At 38.3% G+C, this 26,070-nt stretch overlaps 1 long non-coding RNA gene across 1 annotated transcript; it reads right to left on the reverse strand.

Annotated features, from left to right (window-relative positions):
- Positions 1-1,085: 1,085 nt before the first annotated feature.
- On the reverse strand, positions 1,086-26,070 carry LOC128656061 (uncharacterized). Its single transcript, XR_008401967.1, has 2 exons — positions 25,563-26,070; positions 1,086-1,556 (listed from the first exon to the last, which is right to left on the reverse strand). It is a non-coding gene; the product is annotated as an uncharacterized LOC128656061 (long non-coding RNA).

Raw genomic sequence — 26,070 nt, forward strand, 5'->3', positions numbered from 1 at the left:
GAGGTGTAGAGGTCCTTATTTTAGGGGTATTATTCTGGGCACAAATTTGCTCTGAGTGAATTTAGTTTTTAAAGTGACAGTGTCATTTTGAAAATATTTGTCATTCCTCTAATTTTTGGGAATCATTTCTGCTATGGATAATGGAGCAGGAGTCTGTTTATATGGATAAATGTTTATTGTGTCTAGAGGCCCAAATTGTTTTACTTATGCAATTTTGTTCCTCATGTTTAGAAAAGACATTGCAATGTAAAGATACATTTCTTGTTTCTGAGCCTAATGTCTCTCAGTATGATGCTGTTCAGGCAATGCCACAACTTCACATACAGTGCCCTGAAGTTCCTCTCAGCCTCCTGGAGGAGTTTATTTGCCATAAGATTTTGCTGCTCAGATATCTTCTGCGGTATCGGCAGCTTTATCTGCTTTTCCCATGTTGGGGAAGCACAAGAGGAAATCTAAACATTTTTCTGAATGTAAGGTATCTGTCGCTTCTGCTGCTGCGAAGAGACACCGCGATAGCCTCTGAGGGTGAAATCTTAGATTCTGACAGTATAAATCCCTTATCTGATTCTGAAGAGGTAAACTTCAGATTTAAGCTTGAACACTTCTTCTTACTACTAAAGCAGGTTCTGGCTACTTTGGACGACTGACGCTTCTGTCGCTGTCAACCCTAAAAAGTTTGTGATGTTCTTTCCACTGTGGAAGTATTTCCTGTGAGAGACCGTGTGTCAGAGATTATTGCAGAGGAATGGGATAAAACAAAGAACATACAATAAAGCTGCGCTTCTCCACTTATTGGCATAAATAGTAATTTAAGATAATTTTGTAATGAGCAAAAAAATGCTCTTTCAATATTTAATACCAATATATGGGAAATTCAGGTGTCTCCGCCAAATGAGTACATATATATAAATGAGGTAAACAGTCAAAACAGTCCAAGTGAATGTATAAATAAAATCAGTCGTAGGAAGCTATAATAAAAACAATAGTTGAATACGTGTGTGCTGCTCTGGTACGGATGTCAGGGCTGTGCTCCTGCTCCTAAGAACAAACTGTAGAAATACAAAAGAGAACAGAGCACATCCCACTCTAAGAGTAATATTGTTTAATTTGAACACAAATAAAAAGCGCAATAAATCGCACGTACAAAATGTTAAACATTAACATGCACAATCACCACATCACAAAGTTCTTAACCGGTTACGATGGGTCTGAAATCTGTCACCCTATCCTTGCGCTCATCTGAGGGACTTCCGGAACCTCCACAGGAAACTGCGCCTGATCAGGGTATACGCCAACGTGAGAACCCGGTGTGACCAGGGACGTGGTAGAGCCAAAAGGAGAGTCTCTACACGTTTTGTCAGGCAACGTCCTGACTTTCTCAAGAGTAGTAGAAAAGAGTACACCGCTGATGCTTTTTAAAAGTCCCGGGCTTGACACACCTCCAACACTTTGCGGCACATCATTGGCTCCAGTTTATTGGGGATCTTGGGATTGGCTGATAAATGTATAATACACAGACAGTCCGCATCAGCGCTATCACTACATGAAACACACATCTGAAACAAATATAAATATAAAATATACACATAAGAATATCTTTGACATTTCATCAATAATTCATTTGGTACGAGAAATATATGCACACAAAAAACAACAGATTTGATCTATACTTCGAATAAAATTTGATAGTGAATTTACAAATAAATTGGAACCGTCAGATTTTAAACCAATAGTACTAGGCTTAGACACTATGTTAGAGTATTAATACATTAACGAATGTTTCTAACTTGTTGCAAGTAACGGGAAAAACAACTAAATGAGAAAAATAATAAAAATACTCCGATGTGATAGGAGGAAAAAACAACTAAATGAGGAAAATAATAAAAATACTCCGATTTGATAGGAGGCAAAACATTAAAAAATTAAATGATCCCTATAATACCGGGGCTTGTACATAAAATACCTCAGGTTACCCATATATGTTAAAATTAAGTATGATCAATGTTAATATGTCAAAACCTAAAAATGTAATACACAGTGGGGACCGCCAGTATTTGTGAATTCATGAATAAAATTTAATTGAAGCGAACAACCGAGAAGAAGAAACAATCTCTTAAAAAAAAAAAAAAAACTATATATATAATATATAAATAAATAAATAAATATATATATATATATATATATATATATATATATATATATATATATATAGTAGCCAAAATGAAGTGCACTCTCAGGTCTTTCACAGAGTGCACAGAGTTTCACAGAGTGCACTTCATTTTGGCTACTATTTGTTGTTTAAAGTTGCACCCAGGCAGTTTTCCACTTGTGGGTAAGATCTGGAATTTTGGATATCTATATATATATATATATATATATATATATATAAATATATAAATATATATATATATATATATAGGGAGACTAGAGAGAAATGCACTCACAGGAACGAACAACCAGCTCAATATCATTGTTAGCCTGTTCTATGGCGATTCACCACCTGGGTGCAACTTCCTTTAGCCCAGTAATGCTTTTCACAGAGTAGAATTCTCCTGTAGTATATCAGTCTGACCCCTCCCATTACGGCCAGTCCAGCGCCGAAATACCAGGCAACTCCTCTCTGAACAAGGAACACAGCAACCCCAGACGATCGTTTCGGCCTTCATTGGGCCTCGTCAGTGAGGTGTAGCAGTATTCCTCTAAGCACACTGAGCAAGGAGTCCACGTCTGGGTTACCCTTTTTCACATCCTCTTGCAGCTTCCTGTTGGGAAGGAGAATATCCCACAAGTAATGGATGAATCCGTGGACTGGATACCCCACAAGAGAAATAAATTTATCAGGTAAGCATAAATTTTGTTTTTTAAATTTTTAAACAGCTGGCTAAAACGCGCTTGCACTCTAAAATTATTAATGGTTGATATAAGACTTCCCATTCTTTCTTCACCCCCATATATTTATCCCAGCGTTCTTTAACTGGGTTTGCAATATAGGAATTAAAACCGTTTTTAACATGATTGGAAATTTACAGTTCTTTTATTTATATTTCTACACTTACAAACATATGCTTTGATTTCCCCTTGTAGAACTACTTTAGCTGCTTCCCATAGAGTTTCAGATTTTTGAAGTTGAACATAGGCTTTAATAATTAAAAAATAGTTTCTCCATGCAGAGATAAGCCATTTTTTAAATTTTGCATTGGTATACAAAAGCTTAGGGAACATGAACTTATTAGACATGTTTTTATCTACAGAAGCTACTGGCATTAATGGTCTGAAATTAAGATATCTGAGATTTCCCATTAAATGCTCAAAAACTAGAAAGAAAAATGTTTAGAGGGACAGTAAACACAAAAATTGTTATTGTTTAAAAAGATAGATAATGCCTTTACTATCCATTCCCCAGATTTGCACAAAAACATGGTTATATTAACCCCTTAACGACCAAGGACGTACCAGGTATGTCCTACAAAAAACGGTCATTAACGACCAAGGACGTGCCTGGTATGTCCTCAGGGGTTTTAAGTGCTGGAAGCGATCGTGATCGCTTCCAGCCGTTTTCAGGCTATTGCAGCGATGCCTCGATATTGAGGTATTGTGCAATAGTTAGCAACCAGCGATGGTGCCGATTGTTGGTGGCGTGGGAGGGCTTGGAGGGAGGTGGGTGGGCGACCTATCCCTGGTGGAGGCAGGAAGGGGCGTGAAGGGGGCGAGAGAGGGTGGGACCTCTACGCCACGCTATATCACGGCAGGGAGAAGGGGCAAGGAGGAGAGGGGGATCCTATGTGGGATCCATGTCTGGAAAGGGATCTGGGAGGGGGTATGCTAATGAGGGGGGCAGATACACTATGGGGGAAAAAAGTTTTTGGGTTTTTTTTATACAATAATTTAGAGCAAACTGGGTGCTGGCAGACAGCTGCAAGTACCTAAGATGATGGCAAATAGGTAGAGGGGGGAGGGTTAGAGAGCTGTTTGGGGGGGGCTCAGGGAGGTTGGGTGGTAAGGGGGATCCTACACTGCAGAAAATATATAATAATAAAAAAACACCTTATTTTTATACTGGCAGATTTTCTGCCAGTACTTAAGATGAAGGTGACCTTTGGGGGGTGGGGGGAGGGAAGAGAGCTGTTTGAGAGGGGTCAGGGAGGAATCAGGGGGTGGGATGTGTCAGATGGAAGGCTGATCTCTACACTAAAGCTAAAATTAACCCTACAAGCTACCTAATTAACCCTTTCACTACTGGGCATAATACAAGTGTGGTGTGCAGCGGTATTTAGTGGCCTTCTAATTACCAAAAAGCAATGCCAAAATGGGCCTAGATCAATACTTTGGGTTGTCTACTAAAAAAATATATATACATGTGAAGGGTTATTCAGGGATTCCTGACAGATATAAGTGTTACAATGTAACTATCGCTAATTTTGAAAAAAGAAATTGTTTGGAAATAGCAAAGCGCTACTTATTGTACTTATTGCCCTATAACTTGCAAAAAAAAGCAAAGAACATGTAAACATTGGGCATTTCTAAACTCAGGACAAAATTTAGAAACTATTTATCATGGGTGTTTTTCGGTGGTTGTAGATGTGTAACCGATTTTGGGGGTCAAAGTTAGAAAAAGTGCGTTTTTCAATTTTTTTTTCATCATATTTTCTCCAACATTGGTGTGTCCGGTCCACGGCGTCATCCTTACTTGTGGGATATTCTCTTCCCCAACAGGAAATGGCAAAGAGTCCCAGCAAAGCTGGTCACATGATCCCTCCTAGGCTCCGCCCACCCCAGTCATTCTCTTTGCCGTTGCACAGGCAACATCTCCACGGAGATGGTTAAGAGTTTTTTGGTGTTTAAATGTAGTTTTATTCTTCTATCAAGTGTTTGTTATTTTAAAATAGTGCTGGTATGTACTATTTACTCTGAAACAGAAAAGGATGAAGATTTCTGTTTGTAAGAGGAAGATGATTTTAGCAGACAGTAACTAAAATCGATTGCTGTTTCCACACAGGACTGTTGAGATGAAGTAACTTGAGTTGGGGGAAACAGTTAGCAGTTTTTTCTGCTTAAGGTATGACTAGCCATATTTCTAACAAGACCATGTAATGCTGGAAGGCTGTCATTTCCCCTCATGGGGACCGGTAAGCCATTTTCTTAGTTAAACATAAAAGAATAAAGGGCTTCAAAAAGGGCTTAAAAACTGGTAGACATTTTTCTGGGCTAAAACAATTGCTTTACTAGGCATATTATGCAGATTCTAACTAATTATTGGTATTATAATCTTGGGGAACGTTTAGAAAAACGGCAGGCACTGTGTTGGACACCTTTTTCAGATGGGGGCCTTTCTAGTTATAGACAGAGCCTCATTCTGGGACTGTATAGGGGTTAAATGTAAAAACGGCTCCGGTTCCGTTAATTTAAGGGTTAAAGCTCTGAAATTTGGTGTGCAATACTTTTAATGCTTTAAGACACTGTGGTGAAATTTTGGTGAATTTTGAACAATTCCTTCATACTTTTTCACATATTCAGTAATAAAGTGTTTTCAGTTTGAAATTTAAAGTGACAGTAACGGTTTTATTTTAAAACGTTTTTTTGTGCTTTGTTGACAAGTTTAAGCCTGTTTAACATGTCTGTACCATCAGATAAGCTATGTTCTATATGTATGAAAGCCAATGTGTCTCCCCATTTAAATTTATGTGATAATTGTGCCATAGTGTCCAAACAAAGTAAGGACAGTAATGCAACAGATAATGATATTGCCCAAGATGATTCCTCAAATGAGGGGAGTAAACATGATACTACATCATCCCCTACTGTGTCTACACCAGTTATGCCCACACAGGAGGCCCCTAGTACATCTAGTGCGCCAATACTTATTACCATGCAACAATTAATGGCTGTAATGGATAACTCCATAGCAAATCTTTTTTCCAAAATGCCTACTTATCAGAGAAAGCGCGATTGCTCTGTTTTAAACACTGAAGAGCAAGAGGACGCTGATGATAACTGTTCTGACATACCCTCACACCAATCTCAAGGGGCCATGAGGGAGGTTTTGTCTGATGGAGAAATTTCAGATTCAGGAAAAATTTCTCATCAAGCTGAACCTGATGTTGTGACATTTAAATTTAAATTAGAACATCTCCGCGCACTACTTAAGGAGGTGTTATCTACTCTGGATGATTGTGACAATTTGGTCATTCCAGAGAAATTATGTAAGATGGACAAGTTCCTAGAGGTTCCGGTGCCCCCCGACGCTTTTCCTATACCCAAGCGGGTGGCGGACATAGTAAATAAAGAGTGGGAAAGGCCCGGCATACCTTTTGTTCCCCCCCTATATTTAAGAAATTATTTCCTATAGTCGACCCCAGAAAGGACTTATGGCAGACAGTCCCCAAGGTCGAGGGGGCGGTTTCTACTCTAAACAAACGCACTACTATTCCTATCGAAGATAGTTGTGCTTTCAAAGATCCTATTGATAAGAAATTAGAGGGTTTGCTTAAAAAGATTTTTGTACAGCAAGGTTACCTTCTACAACCAATTTCATGCATTGTTCCTGTCACTACGGCAGCGTGTTTCTGGTTCGAGGAACTAGAAAAATCGCTCAGTAAAGAATCTTCGTATGAGGAGGTTATGGACAGAGTTCAAGCACTTAAATTGGCTAACTCTTTTGTTTTAGATGCTGCTTTGCAATTAGCTAGATTAGCGGCGAAAAATTCAGGGTTTGCTGTTGTGGCTTTGGCTAAAGTCTTGGTCAGCGGATGTGTCTTCCAAGACAAAATTGCTTAACATTCCTTTCAAAGGTAAAACATTATTTGGACCTGATTTGAAAGAGATTATTTCAGACATCACTGGGGGAAAGGGCCACGCCCTCCCACAGGATAGGTCTTTTAAGGCTAATAATAAGCCTAATTTTCGTCCCTTTCGCAGAAACGGACCAGTCTCTAATTCTGTATCCTCTAAGCAAGAGGGTAATACTTCACAACCCAAACCAGCCTGGAAACCAATGCAAGGCTGGAACAAGGGTAAGCAGGCCGAGAAGCCTACCACTGCTACCAAAACAGCATGAAGGGATAGCCCCCGATCCGGGACCGGATCTAGTGGGGGGCAGACTTTCTCTCTTTGCTCAGGCTTGGGCAAGAGATGTTCAGGATCCTTGGGCGCTAGAAATAGTTTCTCAAGGTTATCTCCTGGAATTCAAGGAACTACCCCCAAGGGGAAGGTTCCACAGGTCTCAATTATCTTCAAACCAAATAAAGAGACAGGCATTCTTACATTGTGTAGAAGACCTGTTAAAGATGGGAGTGATACATCCAGTTCCAATAAGAGAACAAGGAATGGGATTTTATTCCAATCTGTTCATAGTTCCCAAAAAAGAGGGAACATTCAGACCAATTTTGGATCTAAAGATCCTAAACAAATTTCTCAGGGTACCATCGTTCAAAATGGAAACTATTCGAACGATCCTACCTACTATCCAGGAAAATCAATTTATGACTACCGTGGATTTAAAGGATGCGTACCTACATATTCCTATCCACAAGGAACATCATCAGTTCCTAAGGTTCGCTTTTCTGGACAAGCATTACCAGTTTGTGGCACTTCCATTTGGATTAGCCACTGCTCCAAGGATTTTCACAAAGGTACTAGGGTCCCTTCTAGCGGTTCTAAGACCAAGGGGCATTGCAGTAGTACCTTACTTGGACGACATCCTGATTCAAGCGTCGTCCCTGTCAAAAGCAAAGGCTCATACGGACATCGTCCTAGCCTTTCTCAGATCTCACGGATGGAAGGTGAACAAAGAAAAAAGTTCTCTGTCCCCGTCAACAAGAGTTCCCTTCTTGGGAACAATAATAGATTCCTTAGAAATGAGGATTTTTCTGACAGAGGTCAGAAAATCAAAACTTCTAAGCTCTTGTCAAGTACTTCATTCTGTTCCTCGTCCTTCCATAGCGCAGTGCATGGAAGTAATAGGATTGATGGTTGCAACAATAGACATAGTTCCTTTTGCACGAATTCATCTAAGACCATTACAACTGTGCATGCTCAGACAGTGGAATGGGGATTATACAGACTTGTCTCCGACGATTCAAGTAGATCAAAAGACCAGAGATTCACTCCGTTGGTGGCTGACCCTGGACAATCTGTCACAGGGAATGAGCTTCCGCAGACCAGAGTGGGTCATTGTCACGACCGACGCCAGCCTAGTGGGCTGGTGCGCGGTCTGGGAATCCCTGAAAGCTCAGGGTCTATGGTCTCGGGAAGAGTCTCTTCTCCCGATAAACATTCTGGAACTGAGAGCGATATTCAATGCTCTCAGAGCTTGGCCTCAACTAGCAAAGGCGAAATTCATAAGGTTTCAGTCAGACAACATGACGACCGTTGCATATATCAATCATCAGGGGGGAACAAGGACTTCCCTGGCGATGAGGGTCCATTCGAACATCCGAATCTGGTTTCCCTCCAACTGACGGCTTGGAGATTGAACGCTTGATTTTATCAAAGCGTGGGTTTTCAGATTCTGTAATAGATACTCTAATTCAGGCTAGAAAGCCTGTAACTAGAATAATTTACCATAAAATATGGAAAAAATATATCTGTTGGTGTGAATCTAAAGGATTCCCATGGAACAAGATAAAAATTCCTAAGATTCTATCCTTTCTACAAGAAGGTTTGGAGAAAGGATTATCTGCAAGTTCTCTGAAGGGACAGATCTCTGCTTTATCTGTTTTACTTCACAAAAGACTAGCAGCTGTGCCAGATGTTCAAGCATTTGTTCAGGCTCTGGTTAGGATCAATCCTGTTTACAGACCTTTGACTCCTCCCTGGAGTCTAAATTTAGTTCTTTCAGTTCTTCAAGGGGTTCCGTTTGAACCCTTACATTCCGTAGATATTAAGTTATTATCTTGGAAAGTTTTGTTTTTGGTTGCAATTTCTTCTGCTAGACTTTCTCTCTTTGCTCAGGCTTGGGCAAGAGATGTTCAGGATCCTTGGGCGCTAGAAATAGTTTCTCAAGGTTATCTCCTGGAATTCAAGGAACTACCCCTTAGGGGAAGGTTCCACAGGTCTCAATTATCTTCAAACCAAATAAAGAGACAGGCATTCTTACATTGTGTAGAAGACCTGTTAAAGATGGGAGTGATACATCCAGTTCCAATAAGAGAACAAGGAATGGGATTTTATTCCAATCTGTTCATAGTTCCCAAAAAAGAGGGAACATTCAGACCAATTTTGGATCTAAAGATCCTAAACAAATTTCTCAGGGTACCATCGTTCAAAATGGAAACTATTCGAACGATCCTACCTACTATCCAGGAAAATCAATTTATGACTACCGTGGATTTAAAGGATGCGTACCTACATATTCCTATCCACAAGGAACATCATCAGTTCCTAAGGTTCGCTTTTCTGGACAAGCATTACCAGTTTGTGGCACTTCCATTTGGATTAGCCACTGCTCCAAGGATTTTCACAAAGGTACTAGGGTCCCTTCTAGCGGTTCTAAGACCAAGGGGCATTGCAGTAGTACCTTACTTGGACGACATCCTGATTCAAGCGTCGTCCCTGTCAAAAGCAAAGGCTCATACGGACATCGTCCTAGCCTTTCTCAGATCTCACGGATGGAAGGTGAACAAAGAAAAAAGTTCTCTGTCCCCGTCAACAAGAGTTCCCTTCTTGGGAACAATAATAGATTCCTTAGAAATGAGGATTTTTCTGACAGAGGTCAGAAAATCAAAACTTCTAAGCTCTTGTCAAGTACTTCATTCTGTTCCTCATCCTTCCATAGCGCAGTGCATGGAAGTAATAGGATTGATGGTTGCAACAATAGACATAGTTCCTTTTGCACGAATTCATCTAAGACCATTACAACTGTGCATGCTCAGACAGTGGAATGGGGATTATACAGACTTGTCTCCGACGATTCAAGTAGATCAAAAGACCAGAGATTCACTCCGTTGGTGGCTGACCCTGGACAATCTGTCACAGGGAATGAGCTTCCGCAGACCAGAGGGGGTCATTGTCACGACCGACGCCAGCCTAGTGGGCTGGTGCGCGGTCTGGGAATCCCTGAAAGCTCAGGGTCTATGGTCTCGGGAAGAGTCTCTTCTCCCGATAAACATTCTGGAACTGAGAGCGATATTCAATGCTCTCAGAGCTTGGCCTCAACTAGCAAAGGCGAAATTCATAAGGTTTCAGTCAGACAACATGACGACCGTTGCATATATCAATCATCAGGGGGGAACAAGGACTTCCCTGGCGATGAGGGTCCATTCGAACATCCGAATCTGGTTTCCCTCCAACTGACGGCTTGGAGATTGAACGCTTGATTTTATCAAAGCGTGGGTTTTCAGATTCTGTAATAGATACTCTAATTCAGGCTAGAAAGCCTGTAACTAGAATAATTTACCATAAAATATGGAAAAAATATATCTGTTGGTGTGAATCTAAAGGATTCCCATGGAACAAGATAAAAATTCCTAAGATTCTATCCTTTCTACAAGAAGGTTTGGAGAAAGGATTATCTGCAAGTTCTCTGAAGGGACAGATCTCTGCTTTATCTGTTTTACTTCACAAAAGACTGGCAGCTGTGCCAGATGTTCAAGCATTTGTTCAGGCTCTGGTTAGGATCAAGCCTGTTTACAGACCTTTGACTCCTCCCTGGAGTCTAAATTTAGTTCTTTCAGTTCAAGGGGTTCCGTTTGAACCCTTACATTCCGTAGATATTAAGTTATTATCTTGGAAAGTTTTGTTTTTGGTTGCAATTTCTTCTGCTAGAAGAGTTTCAGAGTTATCTGCTCTGCAGTGTTCTCCGCCCTATCTGGTGTTCCATGCAGATAAGGTGGTTTTGCGTACTAAGCCTGGTTTTCTTCCGAAAGTTGTTTCCAACAAAAATATTAACCAGGAGATAGTTGTACCTTCTTTGTGTCCGAATCCAGTTTCAAAGAAGGAACGTTTGTTACACAATTTGGACGTAGTCCGTGCTCTAAAATTCTATTTAGAGGCTACTAAAGATTTCAGACAAACATCTTCCTTGTTTGTTGTTTATTCTGGTAAAAGGAGAGGTCAAAAAGCGACTTCTACCTCTCTTTCCTTTTGGCTTAAAAGCATTATCTGATTGGCTTATGAGACTGCCGGACGGCAGCCTCCTGAAAGAATCACAGCTCACTCCACTAGGGCTGTGGCTTCCACATGGGCCTTCAAGAACGAGGCTTCTGTTGACCAGATATGTAAGGCAGCGACTTGGTCTTCACTGCACACTTTTGCCAAATTTTACAAATTTGATACTTTTGCTTCTTCGGAGGCTATTTTTGGGAGAAAGGTTTTGCAAGCCGTGCTGCCTTCCATTTAGGTGACCTGATTTGCTCCCTCCCTTCATCCGTGTCCTAAAGCTTTGGTATTGGTTCCCACAAGTAAGGATGACGCCGTGGACCGGACACACCAATGTTGGAGAAAACAGAATTTATGCTTACCTGATAAATTACTTTCTCCAACGGTGTGTCCGGTCCACGGCCCGCCCTGGTTTTTTAATCAGGTCTGATGAATTATTTTCTCTAACTACAGTCATCACGGTATCATATGATTTCTCCTATATATATTTCCTCCTGTCCGTCGGTCGAATGACTGGGGTGGGCGGAGCCTAGGAGGGATCATGTGACCAGCTTTGCTGGGACTCTTTGCCATTTCCTGTTGGGGAAGAGAATATCCCACAAGTAAGGATGACGCCGTGGACCGGACACACCGTTGGAGAAAGTAATTTATCAGGTAAGCATAAATTCTGTTTTGTAAAACAATTTATAGTAAATTATATGATATGATAAAAATAATGGTGTCTTTAGAAAGTCCATTTAATGGCGAGAAAAACGGTATATAATATGTTTGGGTACAGTAAATAAGTAAAAAGAAAATTGCAGCTAAACACAAACACTGCAGAAACGGTAAGAAAATGGAAAACTGGTCTGTTTCTAAGGGGTAGATTTATCAAATCCATTCTCCTTTAATTCCGTCCAAAATAGCGCATACGAACTGATAGTCATATTCATCAAAGCACTCTGCGCCTATAATTGCGCAAATCTGAAAGAAACTTCTTCGCACTATGCGTGCATTCGCCTAAGCGCATGGCGCGTCCCGAGTGCAACAATATAAATTAGTAATAGGCGTAATTTAACAGCCCGACCTACAAATATGCCCAGTTTCTTATTTATCATTGTTTTGCGCCGATAGGCAACTGAAATTTCTGCTTCAATTGTGTGTTGCATATTCCGCCATACAGACTGAAGCGAACACCATTATAATACATGCTTTTACATCTTGTGATGCAGTACTTTCTTCTTTTAACTAATTTTTCAAAGGCTCAGCGCCAAGAAGAGACTGTTATTGCCAGAAATGTGCTCTTCCACAGACATATATGGGTACCAACAGTTATATATATATATATATATATATATATAGAAGATAAACAAGGGGCGCCAACGTAGTGTGAATCGTTAAAACAACAAATATAAAAGTGCAAAAAACTACTCACAAGGAAAGTGGCACCTTAAATGAATAAGGTGCGATAAAGCAGGCTGGCATTCGAATTCCAGCAGTCAGTACGCTGGAGGTCTCACCCAGAGGACCTGTGGAATCCAGATAGGCATCTAGAAAGTAGCACCCACGTTTTTTAGGGCCAATGGCCGGACAAGGTGAGCTGCAAGCTGATAGGTGTTCTCCTGCTGCACTCACGCCACCGAGACTTTTCTCCAAAACTGACAGTGTCAGTGTATGAAAGGTTCCGTGGTAAAAGTCCTGTTTCAAAAACAAGTGGATCGTGGAAAGAAGCAAAAATACCGGGTCGTGGTATAAAACAAACAGTATTTATTTTGCAACGCGTTTCTCAGTCTATTCCAGACCGTTTCATCAGGCATAATCATAGTTAACAATAGAGATCTATTTAAACCCACAGTGACCCGGAATTGAAACAAAAGGTCAACTCTATTAACAATGTTGCAATTGCAAAAACATTTAACTTTTGATACATTGTATAAATTGGTTTGAACAATTGTGACCGCACAGATAACACTTAAATAAAAAGTACATAAAAAAATCCTATTCACAATTACCAAATATATCTGGAAAAAAATATATCATAGTAAACTGGACATATATTAACATGTGTGTATATGTATATCTTATCTCCTGGTTGTATTCGAACCCAGGACCTAATGTGTGCTAGGCAATGGATAAATCAAAAGGCTACCTTTATGTCTTATTTAAATTTCTTGCAAAAAGGATTAGTATTGATACAAAATGTATAAATTGATCTACATGTCTCACAATGTCTAGAAGATAATCTTATTTGGTCTTTTTAATAAATGACTCTAATTTTTAAAACCAAACTAAAAGGAATTTTCTTATAAATATAAAACTAAAAAAGAAATGTTTGTGACAAATGCTTACTATAAATAAGTGACATATAAAAATTGTATGTGTATATATATATTTTATGGCTCCACTGGACTCGAACTTGGGACCTTCTGTATGTTAAGCGAGCATGAAATTGATATGGCTATCTTGAAGGCCTATTTTTATGTTATATATTAGAGCAGAAATATGTTAGGAATTATGTTATTAATAATATATGTATATATATATTTGTATATATATTTGGGACTCCACTGGACTCGAACTTGGGACCTTCTGTATGTTAGGCGAACATGAAATTGGTAAGGCTATCTTGAAAGTTTGTTATATATTGGGGCAAAAATATATTAGGAATTATGTTATTAACTGTTTCCAATCATATACAACAACCAAATAGACTAAAAAGTGTATCCAGAATGTATATAAACAATTGTAGGTGTATGTGTTGATGAATAATCAAACATTCAAAAAGATGAAATGTGCAAAATGGTGTATCATAAAAAATAATATAAATCAGGTATGTAAAATATAATATAATATGAAACTATATAGGTGCTTGGACTACTAGGTTTAGAACCGGATAGACAAGTGCATACATATACACAACTATGTGGACATGCTCGTCATGGGCATATACACATAAATATAAGTGTATGGAAATATAACATATTCTATATGTGTCTAAATTGCATTAATGCAATATATTATTGAAGACTGACAAAGAAGAGAAAAAGAAATAAGAGAGATATAATGTAGTGGTATCGACGTATGGTAGTGTTTGTTAATCTATAGCAAAAAATATAAGAAAATATGATGTACTAGACCCTAAAAGCTAAATCTCATGTTAGATACAAATGTAACCTGTATAAAAGTAATAATTTATGTGAAGGCTGCCAAATCTACATTGGCATTTAAGCCTAATGGATACAGCATTTAAGCCTAATGGATACAAGGTTTTGAGTTTATGTATCCAATATGTTTCTAATTGCCTGAGTTTAATCAGACGATCATAATCTGTGGAAGGTGGTACATGATCAATAGGGATAATTTTATAGATATCTGAACTCCCGTCGTGTATCGTTTCACAATGGTTGGGGACACTATGGTTGGTTTTAGTTTTTTTACAATTTTTACAATTTCGATGATGTTCACCCCAACGGGTACGGAGATTTCTAATAGTGCGCCCTACATACTGGACGCCACAAATACATTTAAGGAGATACACTATATATTTAGATTCGCAATTGAGACGATGTGTGATTTGATAAGTTAAACCAGTAATATTGGATTTAAAAGATTTTTGTGAAATTGTAAATTTGCACATGTTGCAACCTCTTTTGCCACCTTTAAATGATCCATGGGAAGCTAAAAAGTTTAAAGTTTTGGTTTGTTTATTGGACCGAAATTGGCAATGTTTTACTCTTTTACTGGGGGCTAATTGATTCCTTAAAGTGGGAGCTCGTCTATATACAATTTTGGGTTTTTCACCGACTATATCTTTAAGGCAAGGATCCTTTTGGATAATGTTCCAATGTTTATGTAGTATGTTTCGAATTTTGTAGTGGTTGTTATTGTATTGTGTAATGAAAAGTGGTTCACAAACAACGTTGTTTGTGGATTTCTTTTTGGTTTGATTGTTGGTGCTATTTTGGACTTTTTCAAAGATTAATTCTCTATCTAGATTGCGTGCTTTTTTAAGACATTGATTTAGTAGATCTATAGGATAACCTTTGTCTACAAAGCATTGGTAAAGAACCTTGCTTTGAATGTCAAAAGATTCTAAATTGGAGCAATTCCTGCGTATTCTCTTAAATTGGCTGTATGGGATGTTTCTTTTCCACCCTATATGGTGGTTACTAGAAAAGTCTAGATAGCTGTTGCTATCGACTTTTTTGAAAAAGATTTGAGAAATTATGTTACCTTGATTATCCCAACTTAGTAATAGATCCAAGAATTCTATTGAAGATTTTTGTATATTAGCTGTGAAGGTTAAACCCATCTGATTCTGATTTAAGTGTTCTATTAGTGTGTTAGCTAGCTCGTGGTTCCCTCTCAAAATAAAAATCAGGTAATCTATATAGCGGCCATAGTATACCAGGTTCGCCCAAAAGCTTGAGGAATAAATATATCGGTCTTCAAAGATTCCCATAAACAAATTTGCAAAGCTCGGGGCGAACCTGGTACCCATGGCCGTCCCCTTGACCTGTAGAAAAAATCTATCTTGAAAAATAAAATAATTATTCAAGATAGATTTTTTCTGCAGGTCAAGGGGACGGCCATGGGTACCAGGTTCACCCCGAGCTTTGCAAATTTGTTTATGGGAATCTTTGAAGACCGATATATTTATTCCTCAAGCTTTTGGGCGAACCTGGTATACTATGGCCACTATATAGATGACCTGATTTTTATTTTGAGAGGGAACCACGAGCTAGCTAACACACTAATAGAACACTTAAATCAGAATCAGATGGGTTTAACCTTCACAGCTAATATACAAAAATCTTCAATAGAATTCTTGGATCTATTACTAAGTTGGGATAATCAAGGTAACATTATTTCTCAAACCTTTTTCAAAAAAGTCGATAGCAACAGCTGTCTAGACTTTTTTAGTAACCACCATATAGGGTGGAAAAGAAACATCCCATAGAGCCAATTTAAGAGAATACGCAGGAATTGCTACAATTTAGAATCTTTTGACATTCAAAGCAAGGTTCTTTACCAACGCTTTGTAGACAAAGGTTATCCTATAGATCTACTAAATCAATGTCTTAAAAAAGTACGCAATCTAGATAGAGAATTAATCTTTGAAAAAGTCCAAAATAGCACCAACAATCAAACCAAAAAGAAATCCACAAACAACGTTGTTTGTGAACCACTTTTCATTACACAATACAATAACAACCACTACAAAATTCGAAACATACTACATAAACATTGGAACATAATCCAAAAGGATCCTTTCCTTAAAGATATAGTCGGTGAAAAACCCAAAATTGTATATAGACGAGCTCCCACTTTAAGGAATCAATTAGCCCCCAGTAAAAGAGTAAAACATTGCCAATTTCGGTCCAATAAACAAACCAAAACTTTAAACTTTTTAGCTTCCCATGGATCATTTAAATGTGGCAAAAGAGGTTGCAACATGTGTAAATTTACAATTTCACAAAAATCTTTTAAATCCAATATTACTGGTTTAACTTATCAAATCACACATCGTCTCAATTGCGAATCTAAATATATAGTGTATCTCCTTAATTGTATTTGTGGCGTCCAGTATGTAGGGCGCACTATTAGAAATCTCCGTACCCGTTGGGGTGAACATCATCGAAATTGTAAAAATTGTAAAAAAAACTAAAACCAACCATAGTGTCCCCAACCATTGTGAAACGATACACAACGGGAGTTCAGATATCTATAAAATTATCCCTATTGATCATGTACCACCTTCCACAGATTATGATCGTCTGATTAAACTCAGGCAATTAGAAACATATTGGATACATAAACTCAAAACCTTGCATCCATTAGGCTTAAATGCCAATGTAGATTTGGCAGCCTTCACATAAATTATTACTATTATACAGGTTACATTTGTATCTAACATGAGATTTAGCTTTTAGGGTCTAGTACATCATATTTTCTTATATTTTTTTATATACATTAACAAACACTACCATACGTCGATACCACTACATTATATCTCTCTTATTTCTTTTTCTCTTCTTTGTCAGTCTTCAATAATATATTGCATTAATGCAATTTAGACACATATAGAATATGTTATATTTCCATACACTTATATTTATGTGTATATGCCCATGACGAGCATGCCCACATAGTTGTGTATATGTATGCACTTGTCTATCCGGTTCTAAACCTAATAGTCCAAACACCTATATAGTTTCATATTATATTATTTTTTATGATACACTATTTTGCACATTTCATCTTTTTGAATGTTTGATTATTCATCAACACATACACCTACAATTGTTTATATACATTCTGGATACACTTTTTAGTCTTTTTGGTTGTTGTATATGATTGGAAACAATTAATAACATAATTCCTAATATATTTTTGCCCCAATATATAACATAAACTTTCAAGATAGCCTTACCAATTTCATGTTCGCCTAACATACAGAAGGCCCCAAGTTCGAGTCCAGTGGAGTCCCAAATATATATATATATACATATTATTAATAACATAATTCCTAACATATTTCTGCTCCAATATATAACATAAAAATAGGCCTTCAAGATAGCCATATCAATTTCATGCTCGCTTAACATACAGAAGGTCCCAAGTTCGAGTCCAGTGGAGCCATAAAATATATTTCTTTCATGTAATTAGCAAGAGTCCATGAGCTAGTGACGTATGGGATATACATTCCTACCTACCAGGAGGGGCAAAGTTTCCCAAACCTCAAAATGCCTATAAATACACCCCTCACCACACCCACAATTCAGTTTTACAAACTTTGCCTCCGATGGAGGTGGTGAAGTAAGTTTGCTAGATTCTACGTTGATATGCGCTCCGCACCAAGTTGGAGCCCGGTTTTCCTCTCAGCGTGCAGTGAATGTCAGAGGAATGTGAGGAGAGTATTGCCTATTTGAATGCAGTGATCTCCTTCTACGGGGTCTATTTCATAGGTTCTCTGTTATCGGTCGTAGAGATTCATCTCTTACCTCCCTTTTCAGATCGACGATATACTCTTATATATACCATTACCTCTGCTGATTCTCGTTTCAGTACTGGTTTGGCTTTCTACAAACATGTAGATGAGTGTCCTGGGGTAAGTAAATCTTATTTTCTGTGACACTCTAAGCTATGGTTGGGCACTTTGTTTATAAAGTTCTAAATATATGTATTCAAACATTTATTTGCCTTGACTCAGAATGTTCAACTTTCCTTATTTTCAGACAGTCAGTTTCATATTTGGGATAATGCATTTGATTTAATCATTTTTTCTTACCTTCAAAAATTTGACTCTTCCCTGTGGGCTGTTAGGCTCGCGGGGGCTGAAAATGCTTCATTTTATTGCGTCATTCTTGGCGCTGACTTTTTTGGCGCAAAAAATCTATTTCCGTTTCCGGCGTCATACGTGTCGCCGGAAGTTGCGTCATTTTTTGACGTTATTTTGCGCCAAAAATGTCGGCGTTCCGGATGTGGCGTCATTTTTGGCGCCAAAAGCATTTAGGCGCCAAATAATGTGGGCGTCTTATTTGGCGCGAAAAAATATGGGCGTCGCTTTTGTCTCCACATTATTTAAGTCTCATTTTTTATTGCTTCTGGTTGCTAGAAGCTTGTTCTTTGGCATTTTTTCCCATTCCTGAAACTGTCATTTAAGGAATTTGATAAATTTTGCTTTATATATATGTTGTTTTTTTCTCTTACATATTGCAAGATGTCTCACGTTGCATCTGAGTCAGAAGATACTACAGGAAAATCGCTGTCTAGTGCTGAATCTACCAAAGCTAAGTGTATCTGCTGTAAACTTTTGGTAGCTATTCCTCCAGCTGTTGTTTGTATTGATTGTCATGACAAACTTGTTAAAGCAGATAATATTTCCTTTAGTAAAGTACCATTGCCTGTTGCAGTTCCTTCAACATCTAAGGTGCAGAATGTTCCTGATAATATAAGAGATTTTGTTTCTGAATCCATAAAGAAGGCTATGTCTGTTATTTCTCCTTCTAGTAAACGTAAAAAATCTTTTAAAACTTCTCTCCCTACAGATGAATTTTTAAATGAACATCATCATTCTGATTCTGATGATTCCTCTGGTTCAGAGGATTCTGTCTCAGAGGTTGATGCTGATAAATCTTCATATTTATTTAAAATGGAATTTATTCGTTCTTTACTTAAAGAAGTACTAATTGCTTTAGAAATAGAGGATTCTGGTCCTCTTGATACTAATTCTAAACGTTTAGATAAGGTATTTAAAGCTCCTGTGGTTATTCCAGAAGTTTTTCCTGTTCCTAATGCTATTTCTGCAGTAATTTCCAAAGATTGGGATAATTTGGGTAATTCATTTACTCCTTCTAAACGTTTTAAGCAATTATATCCTGTGCCGTCTGACAGATTAGAATTTTGGGACAAGATCCCTAAAGTTGATGGGGCTATTTCTACCCTTGCTAAACGTACTACTATTCCTACGTCAGATGGTACTTCGTTTAAGGATCCTCTAGATAGGAAAATTGAATCCTTTCTAAGAAAAGCTTATCTGTGTTCAGGTAATCTTCTTAGACCTGCTATATCTTTGGCTGATGTTGCTGCAGCTTCAACTTTTTGGTTGGAAACTTTAGCGCAACAAGTAACACATCGTGATTCTCATGATATTATTATTCTTCTTCAGCATGCTAATAATTTTATCTGTGATGCCATTTTTGATATTATCAGAGTTGATGTCAGGTTTATGTCTCTAGCTATTTTAGCTAGAAGAGCTTTATGGCTTAAAACTTGGAATGCTGATATGGCTTCTAAATCAACTTTACTTTCCATTTCTTTCCAGGGTAACAAATTATTTGGTTCTCAGTTGGATTCCATTATTTCAACTGTTACTGGTGGGAAAGGAACTTTTTTACCACAGGATAAAAAATCTAAAGGTAAAAACAGAGCTAATAATCGTTTTCGTTCCTTTCGTTTCAACAAAGAACAAAAGCCTGATCCTTCATCCTCAGGAGCAGTTTCAGTTTGGAAACCATCTCCAGTCTGGAATAAATCCAAGCCAGCTAGAAAGGCAAAGCCTGCTTCTAAGTCCACATGAAGGTGCGGCCCTCATTCCAGCTCAGCTGGTAGGGGTAGGTTACGTTTTTTCAAGGATATTTGGATCAATTTTGTTCACAATCTTTGGATTCAGAGCATTGTTTCAGAAGGGTACAGAATTGGTTTCAAGATGAGACCTCCTGCAAAGAGATTTTTTCTTTCCCGTGTCCCAGTAAATCCAGTAAAAGCTCAAGCATTTCTGAAATGTGTTTCAGATCTAGAGTTGACTGGAGTAATTATGCCAGTTCCAGTTCCGGAACAGGGGATGGGGTTTTATTCAAATCTCTTCATTGTACCAAAGAAGGAGAATTCTTTCAGACCAGTTCTGGATCTAAAAATATTGAATCGTTATGTAAGGATACCAACGTTCAAGATGGTAACTGTAAGGACTATCTTACCTTTTGTTCAGCAAGGGAATTATATGTCCACAATAGATTTACAGGAATGCATATCTGCATATTCCGATTCATCCAGATCATTATCAGTTCCTGAGATTCTCTTTTCTGGACAAGCATTACCAGTTTGTGGCTCTGCCGTTTGGCCTAGCTACAGCTCCAAGAATTTTTACAAAGGTTCTCGGTGCCCTTCTGTCTGTAATCAGAGAACAGGGTATTGTGGTATTTCCTTATTTGGACGATATCTTGGTACTTGCTCAGTCTTTACATTTAGCAGAATCTCATACGAATCGACTTGTGTTGTTTCTTCAAGATCATGGTTGGAGGATCAATTTACCAAAAAGTTCTTTGATTCCTCAGACAAGGGTAACCTTTCTGGGTTTCCAGATGGATTCAGTGTCCATGACTCTGTCTTTAACAGACAAGAGACGTCTAAAATTGATTGCAGCTTGTCGAAACCTTCAGTCACAATCATTCCCTTCGGTAGCCTTATGCATGGAAATTCTAGGTCTTATGACTGCTGCATCCATCGGACGCGATCCCCTTTGCTCGTTTTCACATGCGACCTCTTCAGCTCTGTATGCTGAAGCAATGGTGCAAGGATTACACGAAGATATCTCAATTAATATCTTTAAAACCGATTGTTCGACACTCTCTAACATGGTGGACAGATCACCATCGTTTAATTCAGGGGGCTTCTTTTGTGCTTCCAACCTGGACTGTAATTTCAACAGATGCAAGTCTCACAGGTTGGGGAGCTGTGTGGGGATCTCTGACGGCACAAGGAGTTTGGGGTGAGATTACCGATCAATATTTTGGAACTCCGTGCAATTTTCAGAGCTCTTCAGTTTTGGCCTCTTCTGAAGAGAGAATCGTTCATTTGTTTTCAGACAGACAATGTCACAACTGTGGCATACATCAATCATCAAGGAGGGACTCACAGTCCTCTGGCTATGAAAGAAGTATCTCGAATTTTGGTTTGGGCGGAATCCAGCTCCTGTCTAATCTCTGCGGTTCATATCCCAGGTGTAGACAATTGGGAAGCGGATTATCTCAGTCGCCAAACGTTGCATCCGGGCGAATGGTCTCTTCACCCAGAGGTATTTCTTTAGATTGTTCAAATGTGGGAACTTCCAGAAATAGATCTGATGGCGTCCCATCTAAACAAGAAACTTCCCAGGTATCTGTCCAGATCCCGGGATCCTCAGGCGGAGGCAGTGGATGCATTATCACTTCCTTGGAAGTATCATCCTGCCTATATCTTTCCGCCTCTAGTTCTTCTTCCAAGAGTAATCTCCAAGATTCTGAAGGAATGCTCGTTTGTTCTGCTGGTAGCTCCGGCATGGCCTCACAGGTTTTGGTATGCGGATCTTGTCCGGATGGCCTCTTGCCAACCGTGGACTCTTCCGTTAAGACCAGACCTTCTGTCACAAGGTCCTTTTTTCCATCGGGATCTGAAATCCTTAAATTTAAAGGTATGGAGATTGAACGCTTGATTCTTGGTCAAAGAGGTTTCTCTGACTCTGTGATTAATACTATGTTACAGGCTCGTAAATCTGTATCTCAAGAGATATATTATAGAGTCTGGAAGACTTATATTTCTTGGTGTCTTTCTCATCATTTTTCCTGGCATTCTTTTAGAATACCGAGAATTTTACAGTTTCTTCAGGATGGTTTAGATAAGGGTTTGTCCGCAAGTTCTTTGAAAGGACAAATCTCTGCTCTTTCTCTTCTTTTTCACAGGAAGATTGCTATTCTTCCTGATATTCATTGTTTTGTACAAGCTTTGGTTCGTATAAAACCTGTCATTAAGTCAATTTCTCCTCCTTGGAGTTTGAATTTGGTTCTGGGAGCTCTTCAAGCTCCTCTGTTTGAACCTATGCATTCATTGGACATTAAATTACTTTCTTGGAAAGTTTTGTTTCTTTTGGCCATCTCTTCTGCCAGAAGAGTTTCTGAATTATCTGCTCTTTCTTGTGAGTCTCCTTTTCTGATTTTTCATCAGGATAAGGCGGTGTTGCGAACTTCTTTTGAATTTTTACCTAAAGTTGTGAATTCCAACAACATTAGTAGAGAAATTGTGGTTCCTTCATTATGTCCTAATCCTAAGAATTCTAAGGAGAAATCGTTGCATTCTTTGGATGTTGTTAGAGCTTTGAAATATTATGTTGAAGCTACTAAGTCTTTCCGAAAGACTTCTAGTTTATTTGTTATCTTTTCCGGTTCTAGAAAAGGCCAGAAAGCTTCTGCTATTTCTTTGGCATCTTGGTTGAAATCTTTAATTCATCTTGCCTATGTTGAGTCGGGTAAATCTCCGCCTCAAAGGATTACAGCTCATTCTACTAGGTCAGTTTCTACTTCCTGGGCGTTTAGGAATGAAGCTTCGGTTGACCAGATTTGCAAAGCAGCAACTTGGTCCTCTTTGCATACTTTTACTAAATTCTACCATTTTGATGTATTTTCTTCTTCTGAAGCAGTTTTTGGTAGAAAAGTACTTCAGGCAGCGGTTTCAGTTTGAATCTTCTGCTTATGTTTTTCGTTAAACTTTATTTTGGGTGTGGATTATTTTCAGCAGGAATTGGCTGTCTTTATTTTATCCCTCCCTCTCTAGTGACTCTTGTGTGGAAAGATCCACATCTTGGGTAGTCATTATCCCATACGTCACTAGCTCATGGACTCTTGCTAATTACATGAAAGAAAACATAATTTATGTAAGAACTTACCTGATAAATTCATTTCTTTCATATTAGCAAGAGTCCATGAGGCCCGCCCTTTTTTTGTGGTGGTTTTGATTTTGTATAAAGCACAATTATTCCAATTCCTTATTTTATATGCTTTCGCACTTTTTTATCACCCCACTTCTTGGCTATTCGTTAAACTGAATTGTGGGTGTGGTGAGGGGTGTATTTATAGGCATTTTGAGGTTTGGGAAACTTTGCCCCTCCTGGTAGGTAGGAATGTATATCCCATACGTCACTAGCTCATGGACTCTTGCTAATATGAAAGAAATGAATTTATCAGGTAAGTTCTTACATAAATTATGTTATATACACATATATTTTTTATAATTTTTATATGTCACTTATTTATAGTAAGCATTTGTCACAAACATTTCTTTTTTAGTTTTATATTTATAAGAAAATTCCTTTTAGTTTGGTTTTAAAAATTAGAGTCATTTATTAAAAAGACCAAATAAGATTATCTTCTAGACATTGTGAGACATGTAGATCAATTTATACATTTTGTATCAATACTAATCCTTTTTGCAAGAAATTTAAATAAGACATAAAGGTAGCCTTTTGATTTATCCATTGCCTAGCACACATTAGGTCCTGGGTTCGAATCCAACCAGGAGATGAGATATACATATACACACATGTTAATATATGTCCAGTTTACTATGATATATTTTTTTCCAGATATATTTGGTAATTGTGAATAGGATTTTTTTATGTACTTTTTATTTAAGTGTTATCTGTGCGGTCACAATTGTTCAAACCAATTTATACAATGTATCAAAAGTTAAATGTTTTTGCAATTGCAACATTGTTAATAGAGTTGACCTTTGTTTCAATTCCGGGTCACTGTGGGTTTAAATAGATCTCTATTGTTAACTATGATTATGCCTGATGAAACGGTCTGGAATAGACTGAGAAACGCGTTGCAAAATAAATACTGTTTGTTTTATACCACGACCCAGTATTTTTGCCTCCTTCCACGATCCACTTGTTTTTGAAACAGGACTTTTATCACGGAACCTTTCATACACTGACACTGTCAGTTTAGGAGAAAAGTCTCGGTGGCGTGAGTGCAGCAGGAGAACACCTATCAGCTTGCAGCTCACCTGGTCCGGCCATTGGCCCTAAAAAACGTGGGTGCTACTTTCTAGACGCCTATCTGGATTCCACAGGTCCTCTGGGTGAGATCTCCAGCGTACTGACTGCTGGAATTTGAATGTCAGCCTGCTTTATCGCACCTTATTCATTTAAGGTGCCACTTTCCTTGTGAGTAGTTTTTTGCACATCACTTTTATATTTGTTGTTTTAACGATTCACACTATGTTGGCGCCCCTTGTTTATCTTCCATTCTAGACACCCTGACCCATCGCACCGCGGGACACAAGAGGAGCACGCCAAACACCTGAACACATCACCGTTCACATATTAGGATTGGACACTTATTTTTTACATCACAGCATTTTTTGGGACATTGATAAGTACTGTACTTTTTATATATTTTACTCATCGCCACAAATATCATTGTTTATCTGTGATATCTGATTATTTCAATGTATCACTAATATTATACACAAATTGTCTTGAGCACTTGTTTTACTCACAATTTTTTTTTTTTTTCCTCATTATTATTAATTTTTCACACATACCAAACACTGTGCTGTTTATATTTATTTATGCATACGGGTACAAACCCAATCATAAAGTGTTAGGTCCTACTTTGATAACCTGTGTTCCTAGCGCATCCTCTTAGGTTTTTCCTCCTCAGGAATTTCTTTTTATATATATATATATATATATATATATATCGATATATATTTATATATTTATTTTTGAGATCTTAAATTTTCAACATGGCAAAAACAGCACAGAAACATTATATAATATAAATATAAGCTAAATAGTTACCTAAAAAAAGCTTTTTTAATAATGAAAACATGGCGGCGTAAATATTAATAGGGATGTTCTGTGATAAATAGGGAGTAAATGCTTTTTCCGACAGACAAAATTTATCATTATTACGCCCCAGCTCGCCTGCGCAAAGTTACGTCTGGTGCGCAGTTACAGGCGAAGCACATACAGAGTTCGCCTAGCCTTTGATAAATCTAGCCCTAAGTCACCAAAGACAACCCCTTGATCACATGTTTTGTATTAGCTTTTCACAACAGGGGAGTGCTAGTTCATGTGAGCTATATAGGTAACATTGAGCTCACCCCCGTGGATTCTAACACAGTACTAATTGGCTAAAATGCCAGTCAATAGATAAAGTCCTAATTACCTGCAAGATAAAGATGGCGCTTTGGCTCTCCAGAGTGAACCACTCCACTGTGAATGATCATCTGAATGAACCGCTCCACTCTGTGAGTGATCATCTGAATGGGACAATGGATCATAAAACTGGGCTGGAAGATGCAAAAGCTCCTATTCCCATGCTCTTAATGTTGCACACCAACGGAAATCTGGCACCCTTTAAGAATGTTCAGGCCTGCAAAGATAATATAGAGAGCGTGGTGGATCCGGTCTTTAAAAGGGAATCATTGGCAACTCCAGCTCTTGACCTGCCACTAAAGAAGGAACTCTACAGGCTTGGGTTTAGTCAGATTTTATTACAAGACCAGAGACTCCTATTTCTTTCATGTAATTGGTAAGAGTCCATGAGCTAGTGACATATGGGATATACAATCCTACCAGGAGGGTCAAAGTTTCCCAAACCTCAAAATGCCTATAAATACACCCCTCACCACACCCACAATTCAGTTTTACAAACTTTGCCTCCTATGGAGGTG

Source organism: Bombina bombina, chromosome 4, assembly GCF_027579735.1.
Source record: "Bombina bombina isolate aBomBom1 chromosome 4, aBomBom1.pri, whole genome shotgun sequence".
Lineage (NCBI taxonomy): Eukaryota > Metazoa > Chordata > Amphibia > Anura > Bombinatoridae > Bombina > Bombina bombina.